The 27,033-nt window shown below is 41.0% G+C and overlaps 1 non-coding gene across 1 annotated transcript; it reads left to right on the top strand.

Annotated features, from left to right (window-relative positions):
• Nucleotides 1-15,633: 15,633 nt before the first annotated feature.
• LOC141645655 (small nucleolar RNA R71) lies at nucleotides 15,634-15,740 on the top strand. Its single transcript, XR_012545133.1, has one exon. It is a non-coding gene; the product is annotated as a small nucleolar RNA R71 (small nucleolar RNA).
• The last annotated feature ends 11,293 nt before the right edge of the window (nucleotides 15,741-27,033 follow it).

Raw genomic sequence — 27,033 nt, 5'->3', positions numbered from 1 at the left:
ATAGAGTTTCAGGTTGGGGATAAGGTTCTTCTGAAAGTGTCTCCTATGCGTGGGGTTATGAGATTTGGGAAGAAAGGCAAGCTGAGTCAGAAGTTCATCTGTCCTTATGAGATCTTAGAGCGAGTTGGGGAGGTTGCTTACCGTCTGGCTTTACCTGCTGCTTTAGAGAGAGTGCATAATGTGTTTCATGTATCGCAGCTGCGGAAGTATGTGAGTGACCCGTCACATGTGTTAGAGGCAGAGAGCATAGAACTAGATGAGTCTTTATCATATCTTGAGGTACCTAAGCAGATTCTTGACCGGAAGGTTAGGACGACTAGGAGTGGTGAGACAGTTTTGCTTAAGATCCTTTGGTCTAACCACGAGACAGAGGAAGCTACATGGGAGGCAGAGGGGATCATGAGAGCGCGCTACCCTTTCCTTTTTGATCAGGTATGTTTGGTTACGAGGACGTAACCTTGTTTCTTTTAGGGGGGTAGAAGATGATCGCAAAGAGTTTTAAGAGTTTTTATACCCTTTTTATGTTGAGTTTGTTTCGATTGTTGAGTCGGGAGTGTTGTAGTGTGAGTCTTTGTTTGTGTTGGTTTGAACTTCGGAGACGAAGTTCTTTTTAAGGAGGGAAGACTGTAATACTCCGTATTTATGAGTCTTGGGGTACTCTATCGAGTAGGCCTTACTCTGTCGAGTAAGGGAGTTTTGCGAAATAAAATAGTTTCTGACCTGTTGGGTACTCGATCGAGTAACTGCGATACTCGATCGAGTAGGGGGGATACTCGATCGAGTACCATGGCTACTCGATCGAGTAGCCGGTTTACGGGGGTTGTTTTCTCGGGTTTTGTTAATTATGCGATTAAGGTATATAATCTTTTCGTCATTCATTCTAATCACTTTTCTAAAACCTAAATCACTTTGAGAAGAGAAAGCAAACTACGTTCATCACCTTAATCGCATTGTTAACAAATCCCGGAGCTTGGAAGGTCGTATTTCACTTGTCTTTACATCGTTGTAATCCTTGCGTCGAGGGTAAGACCTTTATACCGTTTTTATTATATTTCGTCAAAGTTAGTTAAACCCTAATATTGGGAATTGAGGATTTTGTTGTGTTATGTGCATAGTAGTAATTATGTGCTTGTATAATTAGGAGGAGAATTCGTAGAGGAAGCTTTTTGACTTCAGCTGTGAGATCGTCTGACTATTGTGCTTTCCAGGTAGGGTTTTCCTACTCAGTATTACTTACATGTGATGTGGTGTTGTGTTGTAATTAGTATAATTGGTTGATTCAGACGATGTTGTGATTGTGATTGTGATTGTTTGTCTGTGGTTCTCGAGATGCGTTCGGCGGTGAGTGGAGTCACTTGCGGGAGTGGCTTCACGCCCTAGTTTCGCCCTTCGTGGAACCCGCCACGGAAGGGGATGTGCACATTAATGGGACAGGGTTATCGCTCGGTATGATGAGCGGGGCTTAGGTGGGAACGGCTGCGGTCCCCCACTGGCAGGGCTGGTCCAGTGGACAGTCGGTGACGGAGATGGAGTGGAGTGCTTGATCGTGTATAATTGTTTGAGTTGTGTTGGTTACTGTATTGTTGATTATGTCACTTGTGTAAATAGTACTGACCCCGGTTAATGTTTTAAAACCTGCGGTGATCCATTCGGGGATGGTGAGCAGATATTGAGCAGGTATGACATGAGTACTGGGATAGCTGGGATTGCCACGATCTGATGATAGAAGTCTTCCACTGTAGCTTAGTAGTTTTCATATACATTTCAGTTAGTTCAGTAGACAGCCGTTTTGAGAACATGTTTTAGTATTTGGTTTGGTTTTTGGATTGTAACCTTTCGCTAAAGTATTACTATTTAAATATTGTTTCATTATTGTTTATTTGATTATCATTGCCTCGGGTAACCGAGATGGTAACGTCCTTATACCTGGGTGGTCCTGGTAAGGCACTTGGAGTATGGGGGTGTTACACAAATAAACCACAATTCAAAAACACATATATACAAACCGCCTCACACAAAATATATCGACACACATTTGATATAAACGTCTGACCATACAAACAGGATCCAGTACAGGTATCTATCATACATACACTAGCCTAAAAACAACGAACTGGGGGCTATCTGCCACCTATCGAACTAAGCACTCCTTATCCTTCCGATCGGAAAAGAAAAGGAGCAACACGGAAAACAAAGGAGTAACAATGGAACCAGAGGTGGTTACCATGACGGTAATACCTCCTTCCTACACCGTAACAAAAAGGGAAACAATGTCAGGCAGATTTCAGACGACATGACAATTAGGAATTGTGACTCAGTGCATCATCCCGACGTTGACCCCCAATCGTCGGAATTCGGCGATAAAAAGGAACCATGACATAGGGCGTCTCCCCGATGTTGACCCTAAATCTTCTGAACTCAACGACTATCGAAGACGACAATGTAGAACAATGCACTCGTCTTGACCCCCAATCATCTGGCGTCCGAACCTCTACAGACAACAGCCAATGATCGATACTCGATCAAAGGCTGGACAAAGGCCGCTAGGGAGAAACACAACTCGACAAGGACAAGACAACAACTGTCTCTCCTCCTCCAGGATCATCCTCTTCCTCTAGGGCCTCAGCAACTAACCCAGTGGGCCAAGAACACTCTCTTGCAACCAGGACAATACCAAAAATGTCACCCGAAATTTCGGCATTACGACGGCGCAAAATTGACAAATCTAAAAAATACACCTGCAAATGCAAAACAAAAACCAGGGCAAACCCGCCCGAAACCCAACCAACAAAAAAACACAAAACATTTCACAAGAACGCACAAAAACGACTCGCCCTTCTTTTCAAGCAAAAGACGAGTCAAAACAACAATTTTTTTTTCAAAAACCACCCAACACTTCAAAGCCCACACAAGGCCCACAAAACAACAACAAAAATTCCCGACGCATTTAGGTATTTTTCAGAGCTCAGAAACGCAATTTTACGCCAATTCGGGCATAAACAGGTCAAAAATTTCAAAATATAACCACCACAAAACAATGTGATCTAATCACGTTCCAAAATGACCTAAACTACCGTTAAGGTCCGTTTCAAGACAAACTGGCTCAAATTGAGCTCAAACGGACGCTCATTTCGACAGACATAAGACCGTCGCAAAAGGCAAAAATTCAAAATTTTGCCCACAACACCCGACGAAGGTTCAATATGGCAAACACGGTCTTCCCCGACTACAGTAACCTAGTGGGGCACACAACTGAAGCAAACAAACTTGGCATTGTGAAATGAGACGGTTTCATCGTCTCATTCACGTTTTCGAGCATAGGGAACGGGGACCCAAATGCAAACTAAAAGCACCCTTATACTCCTAAACAGGTTTCTAACCTAATGTAATCATCAATTTCACTCGAAAATGGGCTAATCAAAAACGCCCAAATCAATTTTCGAAAGGCTAGGGTTTCGCCCTAATTCAATCAACAAAAAGACAAACAAATTCAAATGGATTCAAGAGGATTTACATACCTTGAGATGACATGATGATAAGGGCACAAAGACAAGCAAAAGACGGGATCAAAAATGGCGATTTATCGTGTTTTTGAGAGCTTTGGCGAAGAAGACGAAGTGAAATGGGATCGTCCTGATTCTCACGTCTTTTTACGTAAACAGGGAAGCTCCCTTCCTTCGCAGATGTGCTCGCGCCTCAATGAGGCATTCCCTGCTTCATTCAGCGAAATTTTGGGCTTTGACCCAATTTCCACACAAATTTCAATTATTCAAGGACGACATTAAAAGCCGTCAATTTACAAAAACAAATAGTGAAATTCAAATTCGCTATTTTCTCAATTTCAACGACTGCATTAAAAACCGTCATTTTAAAAAAACAAATAGTGAAATTCAAATTCGCTATTTTCTAAATTTCAACGACGGCATTAAAAACCGTCATTTTACAAAATCAAATAGTGAAATTCAAATTCGCTGTTTTTACAAATTTCAACGACAACATTAAAAACCGTCATCTTTTTAAAAAAAAATAAATAAAATAGCAAAATTTAAATCCGCTACTTTCTCAATTCAAACGACGGCATTAAAAACCGTCACCTTCTTCGAACAAAAAAACAAATAGTGAAATTCAAAACCGCTAATTTCACAAATTTCAAACGACGGTATTAAGAGCCGCCGTCTTCAAAAAAACACAGAAAAACTGAATCAATTGTGGAGTTCAAATTCGCTATTCTCAAAAAAATTTCAACAGCGCTCACAAATTCTAACAAGCGGCATTAAAAACAGTCGAACCTTCAAAAGGGATAGTGAAATTCACTACCCTTCACAAATCTCAAATCGTGAGAGGACGAAATTAAAATCGTCATCCCCAAACACACATCAGACGACAGAATACACATCTGTCCTTTTTCTACAAAACAAACGGCGATGAAAACCGCTATCTCTGTTCGAGTTTCAAAATCGCTACCGACCACGGGAGCCAGGTTCACGAGCCTATCCCTTTCCGGCGCCACCAACATTCAATATAAACACGAAATTCCCCAACAGGATATCGGAGCCCCCCCCTCCGCGGAGCCCGCTAACTGAAACAACTTCTCGAAGTAGGCCCGTCCAACGCGGCTATTTCCCACAGTCGATCAATCGACAATCAACATGGCTGACGAGTCTCAAAACGCATCACATTCAACGCGGCTAGCGAGCCCCTTCATATCCGCAACGCGGCTGGCGAGCCTCTTTATATCCGCAACGCGGCTGGCGAGCCCCTTCATATCCGCAACACGTCTGGCGAGCCTTTGTCCGCAAACAAAAAATGACTCAAGGACATATCCCGAAGATGCCTCAGGTATGACTCCTTATTATGGCTGACAAGCCTTTGTACGTAGCCTAACGGACTTTAAACGACCCGCATGGACAGTCGACAGACTCTAAACTGTTTCCGACTACAGGCCCTTGACTCCTACCCCCGAGTCTCCTTGACGTCACCCTTCCCGATGGCAGGTCCTTGCCCCGAATTCTTTCGAGCCGCCTCGACGTCGCTTCGGTCACCAGGTTGTAATCTTCAATTGACCTGGGGGCTGTACTTTGACTTTCGCCCTATCCATGCCTCAGTCAAAGTGAGGGCTCTGTAGATACCCAGTATATGTCGAGTCTCCAACAAACACCCGATGTTTATCGGTCTACAACATGCTTAGAAATCGCAGCGTTTGATCGACAGTTTTGTACAACTATACGTCGGAAAACTTAAAACAATTTCGAACATAAAACATTTCAAAACTTTTCAAAAGAATCTGGAGTGTTTAATGCATGATGACGGGGTCGCAATGACACTAACTAGAGTCAAAACCGACACCAGACCAAATATCGACTCAAAATTAAAATCCCGGCTCCAAGAACGAGTCAAATCGAGTCAAACACAAAAAACAAACCTTTTAAGAATTCCATGTTAAGAATTTCCCGGAATACCTCATGGTCAAGTACAAATCAAGTTCATCCAAAACATAGGATAGAACAAATCATGATTACAATTGCATGATAATGACAAGACACGTCGAAGACCCGCGAATTGACGCGTGCCTCTTCAAGCAGCCCATGCGGCCATGTCGCTCAAAACGCACACAACCACCCATTTCTCTATAAATACCCACCATCACACACCATAATACCTTACGCGAGTGTCCGCCCCCTCATTTCTCCCTTAAAATTCTGGACTCGACTTCTCAAGTCACAAACCGACACGTGTTTCCGACCTACCGATCGAAAACACAAGCCTTACACATTGTTTGGTACTGTCATCGTGCATTAAATCACTTGACCGACCATCTCGACCAACTCTGCCATCACTAAACTTAAAACACTCTTTTACATTACAAAAACGGTTTTCAAACCGAGTTTTCCGAGCAAACAAGTTGATACACTTTCGTCGATTTCTCGTCTCAAGCCTAGCATGTAAGTATGAGGGTGTAAAAATCCTCTTCTATCATGTTTTTCATTTGTTTCATGACTATAACATGCTAAAACATGCATAACATGGTCCAAATATGGGATAAATGAGCCAAAACCTGATTTTTGGCCGGGACAGGGGCTGCTTGTAAAGCAGACAGACTCGCGCCTAAAGGCCCCCTCGGGCCTTAATCCAACCGTGTTTGGTCTCTTCTTCCTCTTTTGTTTTCATGTTTATAATCGGTTTTTACCATTTCATATATTTCAAATCATTTTTTTTACGACAAACATTTAGCCATAAAACATTCTTCACCCTTGGTTCCTAATACCATGATGGTTTAATCCGTATTTCGGTGATAATATTTGGTTAATTACATCTTAAAAGGCATTTTAAAACCTTTTATTTCATTTCTTTACACTTTAAAAACAAATGCATTAGTCATAAATATAAGATCATCCTTGGTTCTACATACCATGTCGTATTTAACCCGAGTACGATGATAAACATTGACTAATTAAAAACAAATGAACTTAAAACAACTAGTTCATCATCATTTTCAAAACTACTCATGTCAAACTTGCAAAACAGAACCCGACATCGAATATTGTCAAAATAATGATGATTATTCAAGTCTTGTTCTTCACATCAACACAAAAGCGGTCTAAACGACTTTTTCAAATCAAGACGGGTTCAAACTGTGGACATGGGCCAAGAGCTGGCCTGCGGGTGCAATGCCGCCTTCAGGTTCGTAGTCACGAGCCACCTGCACGCCAAGCCAATCTGTGGACATGCAGCGGTCTTTTAAAAGCCTCGCTCGGTGACGTAAAAATGCTTTCAACTGGATCGCTTTAGATCGGTCGGTTTCATCTTGGCAAAGGTCTCGAAATGATGCAGAGATGTTCGGAGTCGCCACCAAGCATTTGTCGGATGCTTGGAACCCGTTCGAATCCACTTTATACCTAGGTCAAACAAGGCAAAAAGCGGTGCTTGACATAGGTACTAAAGATAAGGACTCGTCCCCCTTTTAGCAATCTATGCCTAAAATGACTCTCGTACGCCCTGGATAAGGCCATCCACTATCCAAAGGTTCTGAGTAAGGGGTGAGGGTGTGATCGGTCCGATTCGTGTTCACAATTAAAGGTGTGGTCGTTGGATCACGTCCGAATCAAAACACAATTTATAACTTCACAAACAACTCTACAATTAGTAAAGGGGCAAGCAAAGGTCGGATCCCAAGGGACGGGAATTGAAATGAGATTTCTATTGAAACTAGTGGTGTCTTAGGGGTGTCATAAATTGGGTTGATGTAGAAGGTCACTAACTAAAATAGCAATGAAAATAAACTAGCAAGATGAATTAAAAGGGGTGTAAACAATTGATTAAAAAGCACCAGGGTGTCATGGGATCATAGGGGAATCATGGGAATTGATCATACAAACATGTTCTCAAATTATAAGCAAGCAATTATTGTTGTGATGGATTGAGTTGGGTTATATCTTACAATCCTAGGAAAGTTTGGGTCCCGGAGCCGAATCGATTAGATTGCACAACACCTACAAGTCGACTTAGTCTTCCCTACTCAACAACATGCATGGTCTAATGAGACTCGAGTTGGGTTATGTCTTAAAAGTCTCATTGAAAAGGTAGGAGATGGTGGTAGATGAAAGGATTCATAGGCTTAGCATTTCATCAAATATAACATGTGCAAGAGTTGAGATCAAAACAAGCAAGCAAATAAAACATGAAAGCATATTAATTTAAGCATGAATCATTCCCCATGTTGGTTTCCCCTAATCACCCATTAACCCTAGCTAAGAGATTACTCACTCATTATCATGTTGATCATGCTAGCAAGGTTGTCAATCATACCAACAATATGAAACATGATGAATAAATGAAAGTAATTAACAATAATTAAAAAGGGATTAAGAGAATTATACCTACTAATGATTCCAATAATAAAGCAAAGATAAAAGAAGTACTTGATGCTTGATTGAGAGGTTGTCAATCTCCCAACAATAACCCAAATAATCTTCAATTACCCAAAATAAAGGATGAACAAAAGAGAGATTTAAGGAAATAAAATTTGTATTAGAACTTGGTTAATTGTTGATTACAAAACTAAAGAGAGATTTGATTGATATTAACTACTCTAATTATTGATAAGAAGAACATGCTCCTCTAATTAGACTAATGGGGTATTTATAGTGGAAATTAGGGAGGATACATTAGGGTTAACTAAGGGCTAAACTAGTAATTACACTTTTTAGATTGAGCAGGGAGGAGCCGGTATTTTCCGAAGGAAGGGCTTCTTTCTTTTTAACTTGGAGAAGAGGAAATCGTGCTGTAGAGGAATCCGGGCGTATTGGGGTCGGGACGGGCGGATTCTGGTGGTGGAAGACGAGCGGATTCGAGGGAATCCGGGCGGATTCTGGCGGTGCAATCCGAGCGTCTTTGGAGGAAACCGCTCGGATTGTGCTGTGAGGAGACGGGCGGATTGGAGACAATGCGCTCGGATTGTAGCTTAGCACAAATTCTTCTTCTTTTCTTCCCTTTTCTTCATGAAATTCCTTGGGTATTTCCTTGGGGACTCAAGGATCCTTTCTCAACATTGCTCATCTACTATAATATGTACAAAGGCCTTCTAATCTTGTCTTTCCTTGATGCTTGGTCATTGGATTCGATCAATTTAGTCTTGTTTTGCCATGAAAATGCAAGATTCTTACTCCTTTCCTACCAAGGGATCAAAATCTCAAAGAATATGCAAAACAAAGAACTAAAGATAATAAATGACCCAAATATGTACTAAAAAGCATGGGAACAAGGCTAATTCGGGGGCTAAATATGCGCTAATTATGGTCACATCAAATATCCCCAAACCGAACCTTTGCTCGTCCCGAGTAAAGAGGTGACAAAGACTAGGACTAATACTAACCTATCCTAATAATATAGCCGATATGAGACAATTAGCGGGTCTCACTCCGCCCCTTCAACTCACAACAAGACAACCATGAGGTAGGATGTCTTCTTGCAAGGCAAGGTGGGTCTTGCCAAAATGGCGACACATCCAAACATTTAGCACACAAAATCACATAATGGATGCATCTACAAAAGAATAGCCACTTCCTCATCAAGTGGCGGAGGCAATAAAGAGGAACAAATTTAAGAGCATGTAATCCTTCACAAATACTAGTTCGACAAATTACTAAGGCTAAAAGGATGGCACTAAATCACCTCCAAATGGTGTTAAACTAGACTACTTTCGTCCTCAATTTCCAAATGCTTTCGTCAAGAGCGATCGGATGGTGGTGGAATGATGATCCCTATGATGCTAGTAGCATATGACATGACAAGTCTCGAATTCTCTACAAAATTAAAGGTCATGGATCGTCCCAAGCTCGACCAAGTGGCTTGACAAAAGGCTTTTTGGGAATGAAATGCTCAAATATTTATACACAATGGGTGGATATGACTAGTATTCAAAATTGTCCTCATTTCACTTTCACATTTCAAAAATTTAAGATGGGGTTTGTCCCTTCCGGGCTAGTGTCCTTTGCTTTCGCTAATCGCTTATTAGGCAACCGGTTAACCTCTAGACAATAGCTTTTCGGGGTGATAGTCACTCTGTCTCTGGGCGGCCGAATTCAAAACCGTGTGGGGGCCCAATTCAATGGATCCCGCACCAAAGCACATCGAAGTGGTACGCCTCCATCAAAACAACTTAAGTTTCTCAACATTCAACAATTCATAACATTTGAGGTTTCCTTGGCATTAAATTACTTCCACATGACAAAATTCTTTGAAATGAGCACTTCAAGCTTATTGATAGAAAATATTTTTGGGTTGCCTTACCACAAGGTCAATCAAGGTCACCTAGACAAGTTAACCAAGTCCACATCACATCACGGGGTTGGATAGGTGACTCACATGCAAACCCTTGACTAGGCCTTGGGTCATGGGTCAAAAGACACTAGTATGACACTATCTAGGGTGTTTTACAACCATTCTAGTAGGCAAAGTCTTAAGTTGAACAAGTATTTGTAATGGCTTAGTTGCTCTTGTCAAAGTTCCTAATTAGGCATTTTCAAAACATTTCTAACATACAACTACATGCCATGATGCAACTAATATAAACATCCTAATGCAAGTGATTCTATCAACTAATATGACATATAAACTAAATGCATGTCCTAAGTTCACATTGTTATACCGCATCAATCAAAATAAAGCCACATAGTCATCAACATAAAGAGGAAAAAGGAGATTGGAAAGATCATACCATGCGGTCTTCATTATCCTCATGTCTCGGATGTGGCGTAGTCGATCAATGTGAACAAGGATAGAACAAACACAATATATACAAAACAATATATATACAAGACTACAAAAGGAAATAAACATGTTTTTGGGTTTTCAATTTTCAAATTTTTATGATTTTCGAAATTTTTCAATTTTTTTGGATTTTTGAATAAGAGTTAAATGTTAAAATTCCCATCCCCACACTAATATGGGCATTGTCCTCTATGGCCAAAATGATGGAAATTATGCAAAGATGATGCATGATTTCTATGCTAAATGCAATCTACACTAAGCTATACTACATGATGCATGGTTTTTGTTATGACGGAGAGGATAATTTAAATTACCTCCCGTTGTGTATGCATTAACTTCCCCAAACCGAGTGAGACACTATTGCTAATGTCCAAGGATGGGTGTAGTTCATGCACACACTATGCAATGCATGAAGCTAAGTTGTCATTTTGGATTTTGAAAATAGGAACAATAAAATGAGAACACCTCAATGGTACCGAGGTGTGAGTCCTCTATGGTGCTAGGACTACTCCAACAATGATCAAGAATAATAATAAAAACAAAGAGAGAAATAGACAAACCATGAGAGGGTATGAGCCTCCAAGGCTTGCTAATCTTCCATCATGTTATCACCATCACTTTCCTCATTAGAAGTCGTCACATTGCCACTTCCCTCTTCATTTGCTTCATCACTTTCTTCCTTATCTTGCTCATCATCTTCTTCACCATCCTCTCCTCCTTCTTCACTTGCTTCTTCACCAATGTTATCATCAACTTCTTCATTACCAACAACCTCATTGTCACCCAAAACGACCCTAGATGCACCCGGAAATAGGACTTCTCTATCCGCCCAACTAGGCAAAGGACACGATGGATTGAGTAGTCCTTGCCTAGCTAAGTGTAGGAGGGGTGGATATTGAGCCAAGTAAGCATTTTTTCGATCCTCAAAGGCTTGCTTGTGCATTGCTTGCATGAGAAGAGTCAAATAATCATTTCTAGCTTCAACTCCATCCGGCTTGAACTCTTGATACTCAAAGGGGTAAGGTGGTATGACAATGGAAGAGGAGGGCATTTCAAGTTCACCCTTTTGTTGTTGAATAATATACTCGGCCTCTTTAGAAAGGGGAAGTAGATAATTGGTCCGGTGGACACTTAGACGACAAATCTTTGAAGGCAAAGCGAACGATCTAGCTTCACTAGTGAGCCATCCATACTTAGTGTCAAGGGGGTTATGGGCAACCCACTTGTACTTGTGTATCATAGTATGCAAATCAACAAGATGACCACCCTCCTTTGCTTTATACTTGTTATCCTTATTGAAGTTAGGATCAAAGTACTTAGCTAGGATAGTGACTTAGCCGCCATTGACAATAACGGTAGTGCCCTTCTTCCCACGATCAATGTTGAGCCATCTATCTACCAAGAGCCTCAAAGAATTGTAAGGCTTGGTGTGTACTCTTCCAATGTTCAAAGCCGATTCAAGGAGAATAGAATCAAGTTTGGTGAAATGGTTGGTATCTTTCCTTGCAATAATGGTGTTTCCCATGACCTTGTGCCATACTCTTATGCCCGGATGGTGGACTAAAAGAGCACGACTCGCATGAAAGTCCTCAAATTTCCTCCCGAAAATTGCCTCCAAAAGAGGGTCGGGGTCATACTTACCATAATTCTTAAAATAACTCGGTTCATCACTAAGACCCAAGATTCCACCCAATTCCCTAAAGGAAATGCGTCTACTAACATTAGCTAGACGAAACTCGAGATTCTCCCTACTCTCAACTTTGGTGACTTTCAAAGAACTCAAAAATTCCAAGGTAAGGGAGGGGTATGTCAACTCTTTTGATTCAAATAATTTCTCTAACCCCATGGCTTTGAAAAAGGCTCTAGTTTGCTCAAGGACACCCAACTTTCCCAAGGTGTCTTCACAAATAAATTTGGTGGATTGAAATGATTTCCTAGCAAACTTGGCAAAAGTATTTCTATGGGTTTCGGAAATAAAAGTTACCTCCGGATAATGCAAAAGTTGATCGATTTCCGGAGTAGAAGATGTTGTTGCTCCCATAGAAGGTTGTTGTTGTTGCACTTCCATGTTTGGTGTTGCTACCACCATAGCCAATGCTTTCTTTACTTGAAGAGCCTTTTGCCTTTGTGAAAGTGTCTTTGGTGCCTTTGTTGCCTTTGTTGCCTTTGTTGCTCCCTTAGTTATTGTCATTGATGAATTAGCCAAGAAAATAATGAAAAATCTTCAATTTGTAGTGTACCCAAATCGATTTAAAGGTGAAAGGCTTTGCCTCTATGAATTCAAAAATCGACTCAAAGGTTGAAGATTTTGTGCTTGGTTTAGATTTTTATTGAAGAAGGAGTGATTAATTTGTTGTTGAAAGGATGATTTGATTTGATTTTGGTGAATGTTGTTGAGGGATTTTGTTTTTGTGATGGAGAGGACGAGGGTTTTGATGTTTTGAAGTAGTGTTATGAATGAATGAATGAATGAATGAATGAAGGTGGGAGGGGTTTTATAAAGACCGAAATTTTCGAACTGCAGGGGCAATCCGTGCGGATTCTGTCCAATACGGGCGGATTCTGCTCTTCCTGGGCTTGATAAAACTCGCCTAAAGACGGGCGTATTCGAGAGAAGACGCTCGGATTTGGTTGATACGGGACGGCCGGATTCTCTTGAAGACGGACGGATTTGAGTCCAGGAAATTTTTTTTTGTTTTCCTTAGCAGAGAAGACGGGCGTCTTCTATCCAACACGGACGGATTTGCAGAGACGGGCAGATTGCTGCTCAGGACGCCCGGATTCTCTTACAGTCAAAAATATTTCAAAATTGCATCTCATAGGGACGTGCGTCTTCAACCCAGTACGCTCGGATTGCATGAAGACGGGCGGATTCTCTTGAATCCGCTCGGATTGTACCCTTTTGTACCCGGATTCAGTTCCATCCGCGTATAATGCATTTCCCTTACCATTCTTCTATTCTTCTTCAAATCTTGTGTTCTCCATTGTGGTGGCACTACTAAGGCATGGATAGCCTAGGCAATTGTCATCCCCACACTAAGGTAAAGCACTACACATCAATTGAAATTGTTAGTCCCTCCCTCACTTCTCTCAAACATAACAAATATCTTGATCAAAGTAAATAAAATAAATCCAAAGATGACAAAAATACAATACAAGAATTGAAATGCGAGTTAGGGAGTTAGAAATATTTACAAATGGTGGTTTAGGGAGGACTCCACCGAACTCTCATTCTTGATGAGATGTCAAGGGGGCATGTTCAAGGTGTTGTTGATGTTGCTCAACACCTTGAAAAAGTAATCAAAAGCTTGTTCATTATCATGGTAAAGGTCTTCAATAGTCCTTTGCCCTTGTCGTTGGTCTTGATCGATGGCATTACCAATGTAGGGATTAAAAATCCCTTCAAATTCGTCGTCCCAAAGACCACAAACTCCATTAAGTTGATCATTGAAAATTTCTTGATTTGATGGAGACAACTCTCCCAAATTCTTCTCTTGGCCAATGAGGCCATTCTCTTCTTCTTTGGTTGATTTTGATGAGCTTTGCAAGCTCTCATTGTCGCAATTCACTTGCTCTTTGAATGGAACATCTTCAATTTTTTTCTTCCATTGGAGTTCCGATTTCTTCCTTTCATCCTTTCGGCTATAATGATCAATCATGAAACATGGTTCATGCAAACGAGGAGCTCTCATAGTCTTGTCAAGATTAAAGGTTATGCTTTCATCTCCCACTTCTAGAGTGAGCTCACCATGTTTCACATCAATCACCGCACCCGCGGTGTGTAGGAAAGGTCTTCCTAGAATGATTGGAATGTTGGAATCTTCCTCCATATCAACAATGACAAAGTCCACCGGGATGAAAAACTTCCCAATTCTTACGGGGACATCTTCCCATATCCCTAATGGTGTCTTCGTCGATCTATCGGCCATTTGGAGTGTGATGTTGGTGCATTTAAGCTCTCCCATCCCCAACCTTTTACTCACCGAGTATGGCATGACACTCACACTAGCCCCTAGATCATATAAGGCTTTGTTTATCGTTGTGTCGCCAATGGTACACGGTATTGAGAAGCTTCCCGAATCCTTTAGCTTTAGAGGTGAACTCCCTTGAAGTATTGCACTACTCACCTTAGTGAAGGCGATAGTCTCAAGTTTCCGGATTGACTTCTTCTTTGTGAGGATATCTTTCATGTATTTCGCATAAGTCGGCACGTGATTGATTAATTCCGTGAAAGGAATCGAGACTTCCAAATTCTTCACAATTTCCATGAACTTTCCAAGTTGATCATCAAATTTGGGCTTGGCTTGACGACTTGGAAAAGGAAGTCTAATCACAATGGGCTCCTTCTCCTTGACCTTGTCTTCATTTTTCTTTGAACTTTCTTCTTTTGATGATTCTCCATCTTTGGAGTTTTACACAATTTCTTCCTTGTCACTAGTTTCCACAACTTCATCCTCAACTTGCTTCTTCGGTGCTTCATACCTAGTACCACTTCTCAAGTGACTGACACTACCCGTTTCATATCTAGGGGGATTACTTTGAGGTGGTAATTGCCCCTTTTGTCTTTATGAGCTTGAAGATGCTAGTTAAGTCAATTGTGTTTCCAACATCTTGGTGTGAGCTAGGATGTTGTTGATGGTGGTTTCCTTTGCTTGGCTATCTTGTTGCATTTAAGTGAAAAATTCTTGTTGATTCTTTTGCATTTGGAGGACCGCTTTTTGGACATCAAAACCTTGGTCATTTTGGTGATTGTATGGATTTTGATTTTGGTAACCTTGGGTTTGATTGTAAAAGGGTCTTTGATTTTGGTTTCTCATGGGTGGTGGAGTGTATGTTGTTTGAGGGTTTTGAACATTTTGGCTTTTGTATGAGAGATTTGGATGGAATTTGGTGTTTTCATTGTAATAGTTGGAATAAGGGGTACCACTCGTGTATGCTTGGAAAGCATTCAGTTGTTTATTTGTTCCCCTACATTCACCTTGGTCATGTCCCAAAGTTCCACAATTCTCACATATCCCACTTGGGATTGATGAGGATGCCGTCATGGCATTAACATGATGCTTTGGTGATTTTGAGACTTCTTCAAGTCTAGCCATAGCTTTTTCAAACTTCAAATTGATTGTGTCAATATGAGCACTAAGTTGAGCACCCAATTGAGTAACGGAGTCCACTTCATGCTTTCCTCCTCTAGTAGCCTTGCGAGGTCCACTATATTGTGAGTTATGGACCGCCATTTCCCCAATCTTGTTCCATGTTTGATTGTCATCAACTTCGGTGAACATTCCATTTGATCCCATGTTGAGAATGTTCCTTGAATCCTCATATAAACCATTCCAAAATTGTTGTACCAAGAACCATTAGCTAAGTCCATGGTGAGGACATGAGCTACAAATTCCCTTGAACTGCTCCCAAGCTTCATACAAAGATTCTTCATCCCTTTGCTTAAAACCCGTGATTTGAGCTCTTAGCATGTTAGTCTTTTCCGGTGGGTAGAATTTTTTATAGAAAGCTAGAGCCAACTTCTTCCAAGAATCTATTCCGAGGGTGGCCTTGTCAAGGCCCTTCAACCATTGCTTCGCGGTGGCGATTAGAGAAAAAGGAAATAAGACCCATCTAATTTGGCCTTGAGTCACACCCGTTTGAGAGATTGCATCACAATAGTCGCAAAAGGTTTCCATATGAGAATGAGGGTCTTCACTAGGCATCCCCCCAAATTAGCTCCTTTCAACTAATTGGATGAAGGCGGATTTGGCAATAAAATTTCCGGTTAGATGTTGCGGTGTAGAAGTACCATTGGGTAGGTTCTCCTCGGTGGGTACGGAGTGTGAGGAGAATTTAGGCATTGTTGGTTGATTTTGTGGGGTATTGTGTAACGGGTTCTCCTCTCCTTCTATTGCGAAAGGGTTGGTGAACTCAATATTTGGTTGAACAACTTCACTAATACCTCTTAAATTCCTCCTAACAAGTCTCCTATTGTTTGTCAAGGTTCTTTCAATTTCACGGTCAAAAGGTAACAAATCACATTGTGACCTTCTAGACATGCAAAATATCAAACAACTCGAAAACAATTAGAACAAACCTTGAGGAATTTTACTTCCCCAAGGCGAAGAAAGACACAACTAATAACAATAAAAAGGAAATCTAAATCAAACAAACACCGTCCCCGGCAACGGCGCCATTTTTGATCGGTCCGTTTCGTGTTCACAATTAAAGGTGTGGTCGTTGGATGACGTCCGAATCAAAACACAATTTATAACTTCACAAACAACTCTACTATTAGTAAAGGGGCAAGTAAAGGTCGGATCCCAAGGGACGGGGATTGAAATGAGATTTCTATTGAAACTAGTGGTGTCTTAGGGGTGTCACAAATTGGGTTGATGTAGAAGGTCACTAACTAAAATAGCAATGAAAATAAACTAGCAAGATGAATTAAAAGGGGTGTAAACAATTGATTAAAAAGCACTAGGGTGTCATGGGATCATAGGGGAATCATGGGAATTGATCATACAAACATGTTCTCAAATTATAAGCAAGCAATTATTGTTGTGATGGATTGAGTTGGGTTATATCTTACAATCCTAGGAAAGTTTGGGTCCCGGAGCCGAATCGATTAGATTGTACAACACCTACAAGTCGACTTAGTCTTCCCTACTCAACAACATGCATGGTCTAATGAGACTCGAGTTGGGTTATGTCTTACAAGTCTCATTGAAAAGGTAGGAGATGGTGGTAAATGCAAGGATTCATAGGCTTAGCATTTCATCAAATATAACATGTGCATGAGTTGAGATCAAAACAAGCAAGCAAATAAAACATGAAAGCATATTAATTTAAGCATGAATCATTCCCCATGTTGGTTTCCCCTAATCACCCATTAACCCTAGCTAAGAGACTACTCACTCATTATCATGTTGATCATGCTAGCAAGGTTGTCAATTATACCAACAATATGAAACATGATGAATAAATGAAAGTAATTAACAATAATTAAAAAGGGATTAAGAGAATTATACCTACTAATGATTCCAATAATAAAGCAAAGATAAAAGAAGTACTTGATGCTTGATTGAGAGGTTGTCAATCTCCCAACAATAACCCAAATAATCTTCAATTACCCAAAATAAAGGATGAAAAAAAGAGAGATTTAAGGAAATAAAACTTGTATTAGAACTTGGTTAATTGTTGATTACAAAACTAAAGAGAGATTTGATTGATATTAACTACTCTAATTATTGATAAGAAGAACATGCTCCTCTAATTAGACTAATGGGGTATTTATAGTGGAAATTAGGGAGGATGCATTAGGGTTAACTAAGGGCTAAACTAGTAATTACACTTTTTATATTGAGCAGGGAGGAGCCGGTATTTTCCGAAGGAAGGGCTTCTTTCTTTTTAACTTGGAGAAGAGGAAATCGTGCTGTAGAGGAATCCGGGCGTATTGGGGTCGGGACGGGCGGATTCTGGTGGTGGAAGACGAGCGGATTCGAGGGAATCCGGGCGGATTCTGGCGGTGTAATCCGAGCGTCTTTGGAGGAAACCGCTCGGATTCTGCTGTGAAGAGACGGGCGCATTGGAGACAATCCGCTCGGATTGTAGCTCAGCACAAATTCTTCTTCTTTTCTTCCCTTTTCTTCATGAAATTCCTTGAGGATTTCCTTGGGGACTCAAGGATCCTTTCTCAACATTGCTCATCTACTATCATATGTACAAAGGCTTTCTAATCTTGTCTCTCCTTGATGCTTGGTCATTGGATTCGATCAATTTAGTCTTGTTTTGCCATGAAAATGCAAGATTCTTACTCCTTTCCTACCAAGGGATCAAAATCTCAAAGAATATGCAAAACAAAGAACTAAAGATAATAAATGACCCAAATATGCACTAAAAAGCATGGGAACAAGGCTAATTCAGGGGCTAAATATGCGCTAATTATGGTCACATCAGGGTGCGTATTGGGAAGCCCTTTCATCGGACACCCAATCCCGCCCGCGTTAGCAGCCTCTACTGATCGATCGTGGTTGTTTAAGTACAAAAGTTGATTAAACGGTTTAAATGCATGAATGCGCATTCAAAAGTCTTAACCTAACATGTGAATATTTCGTAAGTCGGTTGTTTATGCATGTACCAAGAAATCGGTGTCAAAGTTGGATTTACATTGATTTGCATGCGAAAACGGAAATTAAACATCCATTTACAAAGTTCGGGTTATGATGCTTAACACGATCCATTAATTGAAAAAGTGTGTTAATGACAAAGTGTATAAACGTAAATTTGTCAATCTAATCCGTCATGTATTCGGATTAACCGTAATCGGGATCGTCCTAGACAAGTACCAAAATGAGACAGAACGGTGCCAGGCTGCCCTATTGCGGCGCGAGCCTATTGGCGAGGAAAGGGCTCTGCCCTGGTTTTGAAATATGAGAACAGATAGCCTCTTGGGGCGCGAGTCAGACGACGACACATGGAGCGTCTCCTGGTTGTAAAAAGGTTGTTTAAAACCGTTTTTTGTGATTAATAATTTGCAAGTATGATTTGCATGACTCGAAATAATTACTATTGTGTTAGTAATATTCGTGTCGGATTTGCAAGTTTGAAAAGCATAATTTACAAATAAAAATGTAAAATGTTTGATTTGAACTAAATATGTTAAGTTCATTTCTTTGAAATTAGTCAAGTTTGTCATCGTACTCGGATTAAACCGACATGGTATAAAGAACCAAGGATGATTATGAATTATGACTAATATATTTACAAATGTAAACAAATGAGAAAAATGGTAAATAAAAGAAAAGGGTATCCCATTAAAATGTAATTAGCCAATAATATTATCGAGTCACGGAATAAACCGTCATGGTATAAAGAACCAGGGATGATTTTTGTAATGGTCAAAATATGTTTATCATAAAAATGAATTAAAATGGTAAATAAAAGAAAAGAATTTCCTTTAAAATGTAATTAACCAAATAATATCACCGAGTCACGGATTAAACCGTCATGGTATATGTAACCAAGGGTGATTATGATTTATGGCTAAAACGTTTGTCATAAAAACGATTTGAAACATTTGAAATGGTAAAACCGATTACAAATAAGAAATGAAATAAAGAGGAAAGACGAGAACAAACACGTTTGAGTCTGACCCGAAAAACCCACAAGAGGCGCGAGCCTCTTTGCATAGCAAAGGGCTTCTGTCTCGGGCCAAAACTCGGTTTTGGCTCGTCTAACCTATATTTGAATCGTGTTATGCATTGTTCATGCATATAAGCTCATAAAAACAGAAAAGACATGAAATAAATGAGATATTTACACCCTCAAACTTACGTGTATTGATGTTTGCAACGTAGACGACTTTAGAGACGGTTTTCTCGTAGCGACTACTCACGGTCAAAGAAGTTTAAAAGAGTGCCTTAAAAAGGGATTTTGTTTTGAAAATGAGTTGAAAATATGTTAATTAAAACATGTTGATTGATGAATTGAGTTGGTCAAATGGGTCGGTCGAATGCACGGCAACGGTACCAAACAAAATGTGTAAGGCTTGTGTTTACGATCGGTAGGTCGTAAACACGTGTCGATTTTGTGACTTAAGAAGTCGAGTCTAGAAGTTTAAGAGAGAGGTTAGGAGGCGGACGTTCGCGTAAGGATTATGGTGTGTGAAGGTTGGTATTTATAGAGAAATGTGGGGTGGTAGGTCGGTTGAGTTTGCTTAGAGGCTAAGCAGACACCCCATTGAGGCGCGAGCTACCTTGTGATACAAATGGTGTATTGTCCTTTTCGCAAATTTGGATTTTCCATTTGTTCTAACCAATGTTTTGTTGGTTGTGATTTGTGGTCTTTGATGGTTTCTTAGACGTGTAAGCTTCCTCTTGGGTGATATTTGGGGTAGGTATTTTGTGTCTTTGACTCGGGTTTGGCCCGTGTGAGTCGGGATTTGAATTTCGAGTCGGTTTTTGGCCCGATGTCGGTTTAGACTCTAAGTAGGGTCATTTTAATGCAAATTGCAAGATAAAACCATTCATGGCATTATTTTTGACATTCGGGATTTGGGTTGACTCAGGTTGGCTCGAGTTGCGGGTTTCTGAGTCGGTTTTGGGTCTGAAGACGGTTTTAACTCTAAATAGTGTTATTTTAATGCAAATGAAGATAGAAAACTTTTGAAATCATTTTTCATATTCGATTAGTGCATTAAACCATCCCATGTATAGCCAATCCACGCACGCATATCAAAAACACATTATAGTCCGATCATCATCGGGTGGTTTTTGGAACGTGCAGAAACTGGGTATCTACAGCGCCCCCACTTTGACTGAGGCTTAGACGGGGCGAAAGTCAAAGTATAGCCTCCAGGTCAATCGAAGTTTATAACCAGAAGACCATTGCGACGTCGAGACGACTCAAAAGGGTTTGAGCCAAGGACCTGCCGTCGGGAAGGCCGACGTTGAGGCGACTCGGGGATTCGAGTCTAGGACCTGCCGTCGGGAACGTTTTAGAGTCTGTTGACTTTTTATTCGGGCTGTTTAAAGTCCATTAGACTACGTATAAAGGCTCGCCAGCCATAAGAAGGAGTCATACCTGAGGCATCTTCGGGATACGTCCTTGAATCATTTACGCGCAAAGGCTCGCCAGCCGGTGTTGAAGGTGGTGCGTTTTGAGGCTCGCCAGCCATAGGAAGGACTCATACCTGAGGCATCTTCGGGATATGTCCTTCAATTGTTTGCACGCAAAGGGTCGCTAGCCGTGTTGAATGTGATGCCTTTTAAGGCTCACCAGCCATAGGAAGGAGTCATACCTGAGGCATCTTCGGGATATGTCGTTGAATTGTTTGTTGTGTACATTCAAAGGCTCGCCAGCCGTGTTGAATGTGATGCGTTTTAAGGCTCGGCAGCCATAGGAAAGAGTCATACCTGAGGCATCTTCGGATATGTCTTTGAATTGTTTGTTGTGTGCGTTCAAAGGCTCGCCAGCTATGTTTAAGGTGCATTTTGAGGCTCGCCAGCCATCGATGGTCGAATGATCGACAGCGGGAAATAACTTGAAACATCGGGCTTATTTCCAGATATTGTCCGGTAATGACTTCCAACCAGGTTGACGTTGATAGGTTGGGTTAGGGAGAAACGAACTCCAACTTGCTGGGGGTTCTAAACGAACTCCGTGGAGATAAATCATCTAAGCAAGAGTCTCTGGAAAACCATTTAGAGAGAGCTTTGCGTCGGTATCATGAATGATGTTGTGAGGATCTTTGAAAGGCCTGTGTGACTTCCATTTGAAAATCGGTACTCGCTGGGGAGTTAGAAACTTCTCAGGACTCGCCGGGGATATGAGTTGCTGCTCGCTGGGAGGTAGCGTGTGCCATGTAATTGACGGGGTTAAAGCCCTTGAACTTGATGGGTGATGTTCGCTGGGAAGAATCCAGTACTCAGTTTGACTGCATTTTTCTTCTCCAGATTACCTGCATGGTTAGTGACCACACAAATCCGCAGTCGCATAGACAAGGACATTGAACGCAAGCATATAAGCATGTAAGTACATAAGCATGTGAGCAATTAGCATATAAGCAACTAGCATGTTGTTGATACTTGTATCCGTCGATATTGGAATTTATAGAGAACCCGACAAACACCCGATGATGATAGGACACATGTATTCTTTAGTTGGTTGTCATTGTCATTATTTGGAGCTCGTTTTACGATGTAGAATGGGCGCCGTCGATGAAATATTTTATCAATTTAAATGATATTTAAATTAATATTTGTTTTATTAAAGTGAATTCATTTTATTGTTTTAATTTGAATTTATTTTCTTAAGTTTATTTTATTGAAAATAAAATAGATATTTGATTTGAAAAATCATTCTTAAGTTACTTGATTTGAAAAATCAATTTAAATCAATTTATAGACCGTATTTGAAGAACTCGGTTTTCTACGATGGTTTTATATGCGATTTTAAGCTCGTTTTCAACTCGATTTGAGCACGATTTTCGAAGCAAACTCGAGCCAAATCCTGACCCATAACCCAACCCATCACTCACCCTCATAACTAGGCTCTAACCCCATGCAAGCCCCCGTCCAAAATCCCTCCAACCCAGCTAATAACCCGTCCCAAACAGCCCGCACAACCAAACCCTTCCCTTACCCGTGTTCAGCTTCACCAAGCCCCAAACCCGCTCCAAACACCACTTAAACCCGTGCCCATTAACCCTAAACCATACCCTAGTATCCTACCCATATTACCCTAGCTTAACCACCAAGAAACACCCCTCCAAAACTCTACACGAGCTCACGAAAGCTGCTGGACAGCAGCAGCGAAACAGGGAGCCCGACTGCTTGTTGCTCTCTTTTACTCTACTTTAAGTCCCTATAAATACCTCCCCTATGCCATACATTCATTCCTCTAAGTTATCCATACATACTACCGTCACTAACCAGCACTAATCTCCACAAACAAACCCTAATTGCCTCTCAAAACCCTCGAAAAAACCGAGACATCCAAACTGATAAACAGTTTGTGTCTCTCTCAAAATACCATTCGTTTCCCCTTCATGTCTCCATTAAAATTCGAGTTTCTTGTTCCTAATTAACCATATAACATCCATCTACATCTTAGACAAAGATTCACGAGCCAAATTGACCTTGAGAGTACACGAATCCCCTCAAAAAACAGAGTGTCTACACTCTGTTTTCGCGGCTTTTCCTGTCTGTCCAGTTCTGTTTGTGCTCGTTTTTCGTGCCCAATAACTCAGAACGAGCGTGGGTTTTAAGATCTTTGTTCTCCTCTCTTTCGAGTTTTCAAAACATCTTTTAAATCTAATTTCACCGTGAAACGAGTGAGAAATTGCAGTTTGAAAGTTGCTGTCCAGATTTAAAAAAAACGTGTTGTTGCTTTGTTCCTTCGTCGACGACGACCTCTCGAGATAAAATCTACGATCGATTACGACCCAAGACGGTGTCAATGATACATGTAGGTTGAGGGTGCATCAATTCCTCCTCTTCTCCCTTTTATTTCGTTTTTTTATGTTTGTTTTTTATAGTCCGTTTTTACTTCGTTTATCGTTTTGTTTATCGCTTGATTTCGTTAACTATGAAACTAGTTTAGTTTGAGTACGAGTTAAAGTACCACCATGAACACCCGCATTGACTTGAGTTGGGAAAGAAATCCGCCACATCGGTCGGTCGTATCCCCCTTCTCATTTACATATCCTCGTGTTCAATGTAGGACATTAGTAAAACGAATTCTAACTTTGTGCGTCGCTTTTGACCCCTCGCTTGTTTTGTTCAATTCGACCTACCCTAGGACCCGTTGCACGTTAGTTCGACCTCTTATTGTTAACATATGATTCATTTAGATGACTTTAGATCGTTTTAATAACCTAATTAGACATGTTAGGTGGCATCGACATAGCCTTAAAAATCGATTAACAATTCTATACCCTAATTGAATGCATCTCTCTTTTCACTTGATTTCTCGCTAGCATAGGAGTGCGTGATTAGCACCTTCCTATTAACACTCGATGAGTAAGCGTTAATCTTGTAACTTTGTGACCTAATTGGACCCTTTATTAGGCCGTGTAGAATGCATATTCGCGCGATATCGTCTCAATCGATCAACGTCGTTTCTAACTTGTTTTCTAACTCATTTTTTAATTCGTTTCGCAATCATTTGATCTAACTAATGAATCTAACCTAGGAATTAGGGTGACCGTGGCTTGGCCGTGAGGGTGGCCGTGTCTCTTGTCTTTCTTGCTTCGTTTTTTTATATATCGTTTGTTCTTTGTTGTTTTGTAGCTTGCAATTTATAGTTTGTTCATCGAGTTGTAATTTTTAAGTTTGTTTTACTTTTATCGAGTCAAAACTTCTTCAAAAACCTTAGTCTCATTTGGTTTGATGGTTGTGTTCCAATTCGTGTAAGAGCGTAGTAAATCGCATGTTGTTCAAAGCGACATGGCCTGATTTATGCTAATCATGCTTTGGTGTGTGACCTAATGTCTAATTCGATAAGATTAAGCGAAAGCACGCATTACGAGGAGTGACCCAAGGCCGTGAGTCATGTAAACCGTGGGCCACCACTTTGTGCATGTTTTCCTAGTCCGAATGGCCATGTGTCGTGTATGGTGTCGTTTATAGCAATTGTATTTAGATCGAGTTGTATCTCTAATTTCTCGTTGTGTCGGCATGAAATGCCTGGGTTGTAATAGGGTGGATCCCAATGGCTCCCCCATTCCCATCAAGCCTTGTTTGCTTTGTTTTGTATGTTGTTAGATCAATCAACCCACATGCTAAATTACAACTTTGACCAAGTTAGTTTAGTTGCATCTAAATCGACATAGAAACCTCACATGTTAGGGTTTTAAAATGATGTTTGCATATCATATATTGCAGTAGCTACGACCTTGTTTGAAATCCGATACTTGACATAGTAGAGGCCATTATCGACGGGCGGGGTTAGGTGTCCTTACGGGCTTCCAAACACGTACCCTCACCCCTTACTCAAGATCTGTGGTTTGTGGATCCGTCTAAATACCATTGGATTACGAGAGTCATTCAAATCGTGTGATATAGGGTACAAGTCTTTATCTTTAATCACTCGTAGTCGATTGGCTTTCTGCTTTTCGATGAAAGGTGTAAAGTTGACTTGAACGGTTCCAAGTTCCCATAAAACTTGGTGGCGACTCTAATTTGTCTTAATTCGATTCAAAAGAACCTCGAGTCGATTATGCCTAGTGTGGATCCCGCGGGCCTTGTCCACAGTTTGGCGACTCCGCTGGGGAAAAGAGGACTAGTTACACTTTGTTTCTAGGGTCTTTTCCTCCGAGGTGAAACTTGAAAAGAAAGTATTGGAAAGTAAAACATTACTCGTAGTGCTACGATTCATGCATAAACCCTTAAGGACTTTCCCGGGCCGTCCCAGCGCTTCTTTGTGACGCGTGGGGGCGACGTCCCAATATGCCAGGTGCTTGCACATTGTTTGCTTCCGCTCCGCCTCGTCGTGGTTCTTGAGGGTGGGGATGCTCTTCTAGGTACTCTACCTAAAGGCCCTTGCTCTATTAGACCTAAAAGGATGGAGGGCATAGACCTTCTTGTAGAAGACTTGCCGAGACTTAGAAATGTCTAGGCACATACATCCTTATAACATGAGAATGACAATGTGCAAGGTGATTTTCCCGAGTCTTTCCAAATTTTCCATATCAATTTCAAAATAGAACTTTTGAACAACTTACTTTCAAAATAGCATGGTTTTAAAAACGCGGAATGCTGCCCAAGTAGGACTAGATTTTTCGGCCCAAAATGAGCTTTTATAGCCGGCATGCTGCCCATTTCAAATCTCATTTTCAAATCAATTATTCGTTTTTTCAAATTCAATCCAAAATGCCTCTCGAACCTTAACCAAGCATGAAATGCGTTGAGTCGTGTCCGGGTCCTAGCCGTGTTTGGCTAGGCATGTTTCGTCCTAGGTATCTAGAACACGACCTTGTTGGGTCACCCAAGCTCACCTCTTGGGCTTCGAGTCATGTGGGTCGACCAATTGGTCTAGGATAGTCCACAGAAACGTCCAAGTTAGGCCATTTAGGGCATTTCACTTAAACCTATGGGCTATGTTGGTCCAATCACGGGTTTAGTCACACCGAGTCCAGTTTAGAATCGAGTTATGATGGTTTGGGTCGTGTCGTTTTGTCGAGTCCAAAATGAATCGAGGTCTAAATCCAACCGTTAGTCGAACCGTTCGGTTAGCTCAGTCTTAAGTCGAGTCTTTATTTGAGTCAAGTTGGTGTCATGTCCTTAAGTGTGCAGGGGCTCTTACATTTGAATATTGACTCAGTTCGGGGTTTTCTTGTAGAAAGGCCGCCAAAAACCCGACTTCAAGCAATGGAAGATGCTGTTAACAAACTCACTGAGGCCGTGAACCTCATAATGGCCAGAATAAATGTGATCGAATCCAAGCTGGGTGAATATTCCTCTTCATCTACCCCACCTCTGACAGATCTAGAGAAACGGTTCAAGTTCATTGAGGACCGTCTGAAACTATCCCAGGGGAAGAACATCCATTACGAAAATGCTAGGGCCTATGCCCCAATTCAGGATAAGTTGCCCACGAACATGGTACTCACTGACATCCCAAAGTTTAAGGGCACAAAAGATCCAGTCCACCATGTTAAGGCCTATAAGGGGTACTTAGCACTGAAGGGAGTGCTCTTTCACGACATGCTCTCGAAATTTTCGCTCAATCCCCGGATGAACACCGAAGGAGTGGTTCTACAATCTTGACCTTAAGAACTTCCCCACTTTCGAAGATATTACGGTGGAGTTCTGCAAGCACTATGTTGATAATGTCGAGATTCAAACCAACATAAGAACATTGGAAGTGATGACACAGAAAGACAAAGAAGACTTTACTGAATTCCTTGCAAGATGGCGCGCTGAAAGCGTGAAATTACCCAAGAAGCCTGACGAAGTTGAAATGGTAGATAAGTTCGTAAAGAATCAACGACCTATTTACCGCAATGCTCTTAAATACCAGAATTTTGGCTCTTTCAAAGAATTGATAAGAATCGGGATAAAGGTAGAAGATGATGTCATAAGGGCAGAGGCTGAAAAGCCGAAAGAGTACCAAGGGGCCTCATCGTCTAAGGCCAAGGCCCCAGCAACGACCCATATTGATGAAGCCATCAATCTCTTAGAAGGGCAATCGAAGAAGTCGCAGCGCCAAACTCCGAGGGCATTCACCGATATCGGATGCACTTATACATTCGCTCTCCAAAGGCTCATAGCCCAAGGA

The sequence above is a fragment of the Silene latifolia genome, chromosome 2, assembly GCF_048544455.1.
Source record: "Silene latifolia isolate original U9 population chromosome 2, ASM4854445v1, whole genome shotgun sequence".
Lineage (NCBI taxonomy): Eukaryota > Viridiplantae > Streptophyta > Magnoliopsida > Caryophyllales > Caryophyllaceae > Silene > Silene latifolia.
This window is presented reverse-complemented; position numbering and strand designations above follow the sequence as displayed.